This window comes from Octopus bimaculoides, chromosome 4 (assembly GCF_001194135.2).
Source record: "Octopus bimaculoides isolate UCB-OBI-ISO-001 chromosome 4, ASM119413v2, whole genome shotgun sequence".
Classification (NCBI taxonomy): Eukaryota; Metazoa; Mollusca; class Cephalopoda; order Octopoda; family Octopodidae; genus Octopus; species Octopus bimaculoides.
The window spans coordinates 29,442,663-29,452,651 of NC_068984.1; the positions used below are offsets into that span (position 1 = coordinate 29,442,663).

Genomic DNA, 9,989 nt, shown 5'->3' on the forward strand with positions numbered 1-9,989 from the left:
CTTTTATATTCCACGGTAGGCGACCAAGGTTACCGGGTGTGCGAATAAGAGTACAAGAGTTACGGAATCGAGTAGAAAAGATCCGAGCTACATATGTTTCATAGCGAGCGGAACCTCAGAAGTGGTAAAATCCAAGTGAGGTGTATACTGCTGACTACTGTTCAGGCCAAGGATATCTTGATTAGATTAAAGGTTACATTGTCGCAAAGTGGTACATGTTGACTGAAGGAAGTTTCCATCAGAATCTGATACACTTGGATTTTACTACTTCTGACGTTCTCCTCGCTAAGAAACATATGTAGCCCGGATCGTTCCGACTTCATTCCATAACTCTTATATATATATATATATACATATATAAGGTGTGTATTGCAGGTCAGAAAAACATTGGTCTTGATACAAAACCTGTAAAATTATCATATATATCATAGTGGTCACAACCTCGGGTAATGTTGTTGTGTGTACAAAATGTTTTTCAGTGTATACCCTTCACAGGTAAATATTAATTGCAGTTTACTTAAATTTTCGTTTCTACTCTCTCTTATATTTTTTTTTATCTGTGAGAATACTTTGCACAAGGTATAATGAGACGTTAAAAAAAGATTATGTCGCAATACACGACATAGAAGGAAAAAAAATAAATTAAAAAGAAATATCTTTTGTTCACGTTCTCAAAACATTACCGTACAGTTCTTTTCTTCTCGAATTTTCTTTTTTATCATTAATTTTGATTTTGTCTGAAGTCTTATATCCTATTACATTGTTTCTTGTGGAATTAGCTTTTGTTGAAGATGTTTTAAAATCTAAAGAGAATATTATATTTCAGTAGTGTCTGTTTTACCGACAGTAAATATGAAGGTAATGAAGCAGTGACATGTGACTTGTTTCTGAAGAAAAAAAAAAAAAAAAGATGACAGATAATGATAAAACAAGAGGAAAAAAAAAGACAGAAAAATCATATGGACTTAAAATATATATAATACAAAGAAAAATTCGCTGGGTTTAAAGAATTGTCTGCTTTCAAATTTAGCAAGCGAAATAAAGAGTACACATTCCATTGTCTTTAGATACAAATAACTGACCAATTCTCACAAAAAACCTATTCACTTTAGACACTAATGATATAGACGTAAATATCAATTATTCTAAATATTTGCAATCATTAGTATACACTAATGGGTGCAACAACACGTATTTAGCAGGTTTCATTCTAGGACTTTGTTAAGAAAATTAAGGACAATTTCAGTGAAATAGCAATTTCCTTGACACAAAACTGGTTGTAGACTCAGCTGATAGAAGAATACTCGTATTACTTACACTTAAATCAACTCAGATTAAACATATCCATTTATTTTACAAAGTTCAAGATCTAGGTATACAGTATTAAGTATTAGGTTGAGAGAGTCAGCAAAATATTTGCAAAACTGTTAAAAGATACATGTTGAAAGCAGATGTATATCAGATCTAAGCATTAACAGCATTTTGAATAGTGCTATTTATTATTATTCTGGTTTATGATAGTAGTGGCATGTTCAAAAATTTAAAGCGCCTTCTAAGTTCTGAGTGTCACCTTAATCCAACTACGCATAATAAAAGAGATACTTCTGTTACACTGGAACCGATGTGGTCAACTATTTTCCATCCTTTATTGAAAATTGATGGCCTTGTAACAATGTGAGATAGCATTACTCAGATGTATTCAATCAGAAACAAGCGTATACTGTAATTTTAGTAACATTGACAATTATTATGTCGATCTCGAAGAGATGGCAAGTCAAGCAGACTTTAAAGTTACGTTGCTATTATATACCGTTCGACATTCAGTCTCATTACCCTACAGATTCTCTCTCATTCACTTGCTGAAAATTACACCTTAATGTTAAAAATAACCCTAAACAAGATTCCCGTACTTCTACTGCGGACAATGTCCCTAAACAAGATTCCCGTACTCCTACTGCGGACAATGTCTGCAGAAGGAATTGCAATCAATAACTTAAGGACAAAATTTAATCGTTATATGAAAGAAATCGCTAATTCTGGGTGTACATGATAGCATTAATAAGTTCGATATTTATCGACTGAGTTGCAGAAAAGGAGAGTATCAGATCAAATGTTGTATAACGCTTTGTTTATCATTCACAGTTAAAATAAACCACTTGTATATGCCGTTTGTTATCCTGGGATCAATGAAATAAATGTCATATGCAAGACTAACTAAATCGATTATACACATCTTCACTCATCGTCAAACTCGTGTTTTTATGCTAATATAAGCAATCACTATTATCAGAATATATTGGAAACATTAAACTAAAAAGGTTATTTAAAGATGTAGGAAAAATTGTCAGCAATTTAAAACTGTGATTCGATTTCGATTTCTAACTGTATCCACTTCATTCAGTAAATGTAACCTGTCGTCTCGTTCAATGTCAATAAAGCTTAACACGCACTAATAGATATCTTCGATTACGAAACGCTGAGAAATTAAATGTTCAGCACTTAAATTCGAGACATCGATAGACAAAGCATAGCTGAATGGTTCAGAAACGCACCTCTAAATTACAAGGTCGAGGATTCAACTTCACTGCATGACATCTTGGAGAAATGCCTTTTTACTATGCTTTCGAGTCAACCCATGTAATACGAGCGAATTTAGGTTGACAAACTGTAGAAAGTACGCCGATTGTTTATCTACACTTCAAAGGTTCAGCATTGCTAGACTGCTTCACATTGATTCCACCTGAGTAAAAGGTTAAGATTGTAAGAGCCTGTAAAATACACAACCACTTACAACTTGGTAGTTCAGCTTGTGGAACGTACTAAAAAATTGGAAATTCTCACTGAGATCCAGTTTATGTGTGGGCAATATTTATTCTGAGTTTAAATATTAATGTGTGGGGGTCATTCGTCTCTCTCTAACTTGATGAGATCAATACGGATGTATTATTGGAATTTATACATTTCTTTACGTTTCTCTTTATGTGAATTTGTAAAAACTCATACCTTTTTATTTCAAAGGACAACAGAAAACAAAGCATTTCCAAAACAACATATCTCGATATATTCATATTTCTATACATTTCTCCAATTATGTATTTTTACCACCGGAACAATTTTGATTGGCAGGAGGAGAAACAGCCTGAAGCAAGGTGTAAGTGCCCCAAATCTGGCCAAGATCGTAGAAGAGATTGCAATCAGTAACGTCAGGATCGACATTGGTATACATATAAGAAAGGCACTAACTGTGTGTACTTGTATTAGTTTAAAAGGGTCGGATATTTATCTGAAACCGGTAAACAACATGGAGTAAATGTTTTACTGTTGTTAAAGAGGAATGCATATTGTTTCAAATATTCGGAGATACAAAAATAAAGCAAAAGTAGATAAATTTATTACGAGACGCTACAGTTATATAACATTTGCAAAAACTCATCAGTGAATCAAAACAGTCAAGGGGAACTTTTCAATCGCATTTATAAATCATATTGATGCATTTTATTCCTTAGGCTACTTATTTAAGGTCATCGAGATATTTGTTCAATTATTTCTAGGATTTTTTTGGCTCATTCGATAGATTTCTTGGTAGATGATTTAGATTTTAACTAAAATCTAAATGGCGTGTTTTGTGAAATGCTCATCGATCTCACAAAAAATAAAAATAATAAGATAAAATAAATAAATAAAACATTTGATGTCATTTACCTGTTGATCTGATGGAGATTAGATTTATCAGATCGAATTAACCGTATATAGAATTTACCGAATATAAGCTAATATTCCCTGACCACTAGAATTAGGTAGTTGAGAGTTAAACGAAATTCGCCAACGTACAAAATTGCCAGCAATTGAAAACTTTCATAAGTTCTTTTCACCGATCGATATCACAAACAGGTATTTTTTTATATTTACTTATTTATTTCTCCTAGCACAGAATTAATTCCCTTAAGATATTAAAATCAAAGATCTTTACAAATTGCTCTGAAGAAAAAAAAAAATGAAAGAAAAAAAAGAAACTAACAAATTTGTATGTTGTGTTGGTGAGATGAAATAATCACAGAATTTAAAAATCTATTTAGAAATAGTTAATAGCATTTATATAAATCCTACAAGATGCTCCGAAACACATTAAAAATTGAAGAAAATAACGTGTAGCAAGCCAGTTTAAACGTTGATACATACCTATTGTGAAGAAGCACGAGTTGAAATTTCTGACTTTTGGTGACATTTTGATAAATTGCGTTTTTCTGATTGATATCTTATGCAAGACAAATGAAAGATAATAGACAAAAAATATAATGAACGAAGCAATGATTTAATTCTAACAGGAATACTTATATCTCTGAACATATGATACTGATCAACGAAGCAGTAGCCTAAGGGAAGATTACTAAATACTGTCCGACGTTAGGTCGATTCCTAAGCTTTTCTGTTAAATGAATTTCTTTTAAAATTGTATTATACCGACCTTTATGCAAGGAGGGTGCATCGGACAATGTAGTTTCTAATAAAGAAAAAATAGAGGTTGAAATGTCTTTCATCATAGGTCTGCTCGATCAAAAACGAGCAATAACAATCGCAAATAACAACCGTTCACGAGCTGAAAAAAATTGATAACAAAATTGTGTTGCCGTGTTGCATGAATATCGACATCATAATGACATATGTATGCAAATGAATCAGCTGAATTTCAATGACACTCATAGTACTATAGAACACAATAACGTTACATTAAGGATAAAAGACAGTGAGAGGAGATGTAGTTCGAGATATTATATATATCACACTGGATTTAGTTGTATTGCTTAAGAGTTTAGCAACTGAGAGTCTGGTAATATTAAAATGGTTGTGAACTTTCAATATTTTGAAGAATAAATATTTGTTTCGACATGTTAAAGTAGATCTAATATAAAATAGCATTGATAATAAATGAAGCAGCATAGATCTGATATAAAATAGCATAGATCTGATGTGACGTAGTATAGATTTAATATGAAGCGGCATAAGTTGAAGTCAAAACGATTTCAACAAATGACCTGAGCAAAAATTTCCTATAGAGCATGACGTAGAGTTGGGATTGATTGTCTTATAATATTTTTGCTGTTGATGTTTGTTACTTGACTTAGGTCAGTCCTGATTGAAGTAGACTAATGATCAATGATGTTCAAGCCGTGTCTATCCAGTCATGTATTCATAGGTGCACATGCATGTCTCATTCCCTAGGACAGTAGTGAGCTGAAAGTGATCTGACACTACTTTCAGCAAGTAGAGTATGTAGGCCCTCGCTGTGGGTCATGGAATTATTTTATTTTTATCTTGTGTCGTAACACTTGATCTCAGTCTATTTTGATCTTACAGAGGGAAAAGATAGATAGATAGATTGATAGATAGATAGATAGATTGATAGATAGATAGATTGATAGATAGATAGATTGATAGATAGACTGACAGCAAGGGAGAAAGAGTTGTCGGGTGTAACGAACAGGAAGTTCAAAGCTCTCCAGGAAAAAATATTGCATTAGGAGCTAAAGACAAAGTCATTCTTAAGATTTTATACAAAGGCTCCACGAGAACTTAGAACTTCATTTGGAGAATACGTCCATCTCTCAAAGATAAGTTAACATTAAATATTGCTTGCTTCATATTGAACCAATAAGTGACCCTCTTTGCGGTCGCTTCGATTTCTAAAATCTGTAGCGTTTATAATATAGAACATAGCGGGAAAATGTGGTCCCTGATATATTAAAAAGGCGAAAAATAGTCATGTATGTAGTGCTTTTATCATATGTCTACTTGATCGGCTGACCTCTGTTAAATAATATTAAACTGTTTGATTATTCAGTAAAATTACTAAAACAACTACGACTTAAACCTCAGCCTACCTTTGTTTTATCTTCATTCTGACTATTCGACAGGAACTATGTTAACATTAAACAAATTTAATACACGAAGCCAATCATACTGGTAATAGATTTGTTCTCTCGTATAGGTTAAGATAAATGGTAAATGGATATACTCGTTTTCCTGCTATTTTTTTCTTCGCAAAATACAATATCTTACTTTGAAAAATAAATGAATAAAAAACAAAAAAATGAGAAATCAAACTAACAAAATAAAATATTTTCACTGTTTTTACTATTTGTTCTCTTGTTTTATGTTTTAAATGTTTGTCTTTATTTCATTCTGAATACAATTTAGATTCGTGATCGTAATAAATACCTGACGATAAAATCTATTACCGGAAATAAATTACATATTGTATTAGTTTATATAATACATTTTCTCCCTTTGGGGTAATTTTCGATGTTGTTGTTATTGCTATTTTTCTCATTGCTTTTAGTAGTAGTAGTAGTGGTAGTAGTAGTAGTAGTAGTAGTAGTAGTAGTAGTAGTAGTAGTAGTAGTAGTAGCAGTAGTAGTAGTAGTAGTAAAAGTTGTTGACGTTTCTCTCTTTCTAGTACTTGCTAGCATTCTTGTATCTGATCTTACTGAAAGAAAAAGGCAAAATAAAAGAAAACTTATTCATATATTCACTGTTATTTTGATTTTTAATCCATCATGCTCTCTATCTTGTTTTATCGATTAAATAAAAAACAAATAAACAAAAACAAAAACAAACAAATATACAATAATAGAAGCAATAAATACCAAAAACAGACATTTTTTTTCGGTTAGAGCAACAACATTTAAGAGAACAACGGAATAACAGGGTTAAGATATATTTCGAAATAGAAGTAACAGGAAAAACTGAAAATTATATATCACTATTAAGAAAAAGAGACTGACTGAAAGAAAAAACGGCGGTGTGCAGTTCAATCTGAAATAATGGAATCAATTACAACACTTTTATATAATAAATATAATTTTCTGGCGAAAACTATGAATGAGGGATTTATTGTTAATTTAGTTTTGAACTTGGGTGTTGTAAATCTCTTGTACAAGTGGTTGGAAATTGACACTAGTAAAAATATTATTATAAAAAGTAGAAAGTAAAATAGATATGCTATGTATGAACTATATTTACTTATTTGATTATATTTTAGTGTTTCTTTCATTGTTCCTTTCTTTTCACATCTTGACCAAGCATTGTTATGAGAGTAAGTTGGAAATCTGGAAATACAATTTTCTCCAAAATCCAGAAAAGATTTTATTCAAGAAAGCAAATTGTCCATAAAAAACATTTGAAATAATCAGCTTTAGAAACATGCTAATAATTATGGGTGAAATTTTGACTGATTGTCCGAACAAATGTGCCCATTAAGCATATAATCAATGATTTTCCAACGTTATGAACAGCTAATAGCTATAGCTTAAAACAATCGCGAAACTTAATTTAAAATTTTCAAACCTTGCTCCGTTCAATAACATGATCAGCAGATGTTCACAGTTTTCTAGGTCTTGCTGTTTGTTACGTTGTTTAGCATCAATTCAACCAAAATCGTGTGGACCTACGATTAATGGCATTCTATCCATTCCATGGATAGAAAACAATATTATCTAATATTATCTATATATAAAAGACAATATTATTTAATGTGTCCTAAAGCACTGTGAGGTTTGGGAGAAATTTGGCTGCCATTTCTAGCCGTTCGGGGGACCACATTGCAGTTCTCTCGTTTACTTCGTTGATCATAATACATCTCTCACAATTAACAGATAGAACATTATAACCTATATACAACACCCTTGCTTTTTGAGCCAGAAAATCGCATTTCTGAATGCCATAGGATTCTATATGTATTAACTAGCCAACACAGGAACATCTACGTGGTCGCTTCACCAGCTGAAAATAGTGACCAAAACTCTCAAAGTTCTCGCCCTGTCGTTTTAAGGGGAGAAAGGTCACGTTGCACAATGCACTCACTTAACTATTTATAAAATAGAATGCTGGCCTATGTCAGGATGACTTTGATCATACATTTGCTAAACCATATCTGACGCGGTCAAAGAACTACAAGTATTACATTACTAGTGCTGTGTACGATGTAATCCCCAGAAATCCACGATCGGGGCTAATTGTTACAGTGTATCAACTTACCCCAGGCATATAACAACTTACCCCTTCTATTTCAGTTTAACACGCCATGCCTAGAAATTACAAAAGGAAGACTACAAGGGGGGATACCCCTCCTGATATCATGGGAAAAGCCGCCAGAAAAGTTGTGGATGAAAAGAAATCATTACGGGATGTTGCCGTAAAATTGCGCATAGTGGATGAAATAAACGAACGGAAATTCAAACCAAAGAAGGCAACTGGTAAAGAAAAGGCAATGAAGGAGAAGGGAAAGTCAACTAAAGCAGGTAAAGGCAAAGAGGAGCAGCCTCGCAGCAGGAAAGTCGCCGATTAGAAATGCTTTGTCTGTTCAGATTGGTATTCCAACTCCCTTCCAGGTGAAGAATGGGTGCACTGCATGATCTGTAAAGACTGGGCACACACTGACTGTACCGAGGGACGACAGGACTTTCTGTGTGATCTGTGTGGTGAGAAATTAATGGAGGACGATTCCGACTAGATGGCACATGTAACAATGGGGAAATTCGCTGATGAGGACTCTCAATATCACAGTTAAGAGATGAGGTGGTTCAAAGCACAGTTAATTAATTAAAATAATACTTCCTAGATGCAAGAAGAAGCTGACGTATTCATTTAAAACTTGTTTGTTAACATAATTCCGAGATATCGACACTTGTAACAAAGTACCTCAGTAAGTGTTACAACGTACCCCGCACTCGGGGAAAATTGTTAAAGCTGCCACCACCTCATTAATTAGAACCTGTCTAATTAATGTTATGTAATTTGGGTACGGTGTGACACTTACTGAGGTACTTTGTTACAACTGTCGATATCTCGGAATTATGTTAACAAACTAGTTTTAAATGAGTACGTCTTCTGCTTCTTGCATCTAGGAAGTATTATATTAATTAATTAACTGTGCTTTGAACCACCTCATCTCTTAACTGTGATACTGAGAGTCCTCATCAGCGAATTTCCCCATTGTTACATGTGCCATCTAGTCGGAATCGTCCTCCATTAACTTCTCAACACACAGATCACACAGAAAGCCCTGTCGTCCCTCGGTACAGTCAGTGTGTGCCCAGTCTTTACAGATCATGCAGTGCACCCATTCTTCACCTGGAAGGGAGTTGGAATACCAATCTGAGCAGACAAAGCATTTCCAATCGGCGACTTGCTTGAGGGTGCCAAGGCAAAAAAATGAAAAAAATGTAACAACTGGACCCGGTCGCCCCTACAGCTTTCCATCCTTATGAACATGATACTGATGTCTATGTGTCCACTACATGGTATCTGGCATACTGGCGTCTCGTATTTGTTGTCTATGAATAGTAAGTCTATTTCTAATAGTGAGTTTTGTTTGACTTATATACTCCCCATTATGTCCTTTACCTTTAATAGCATATATTACATTTTTTGACGAACAGATGAAATGATTTTTACAAAGTAAAAATCTGTCCGGATTTAAATTTATATTTACTGTCTTCAATGAAGTTGATGCAAGTCTCACAAATAGGGCGTCCACACTTTTTCAGTGTTAGTGTGGGGTTTGTGGAGGGTAATTTAGCACTGGTGAGCAATTTCTTGGGAGATTTCGATTATCTTTTGCTTTTACTTATTTTGTGTAATTCGAGTGATGGCGGAATACTCAGCTTATGGAATGTTTACTGAATGTGAAGATCCACATTCTTGGATATTCTAAAAATAAATGACTCTGTATGTTTATATTATACATCTAAATTAAACTTCCTTTGCAAGTGATACTAAACGTTTTATTTTTTCATTTTAAAATTAATCTGTATCTACCTGTTGAAGGAAAAGCCACTTCTAGCCGCCTCTGACAGGCGGTCTGAGTACCACACTTTCAGTTGTAGTGGAAGCCGAAGATTTTGTGGTAAACCTTACAGAACCATCACAGTACATACCTATTACTTTATGTCAGTTGACATAAACTCCTCACCCATATGTCTGTATATATA

At 33.5% G+C, this 9,989-nt stretch overlaps 1 long non-coding RNA gene across 1 annotated transcript in view; it reads right to left on the reverse strand.

Annotated features, from left to right (window-relative positions):
• Positions 1-6,110: 6,110 nt before the first annotated feature.
• Positions 6,111-9,989, reverse strand: part of LOC128247672 (uncharacterized) — a 35,731-nt gene continuing 31,852 nt past the window's right edge. The window contains exon 2 of the long non-coding RNA XR_008264034.1: positions 6,111-6,484. This is a non-coding gene — a long non-coding RNA (uncharacterized LOC128247672). The remainder of the gene's footprint in view (positions 6,485-9,989) is intronic.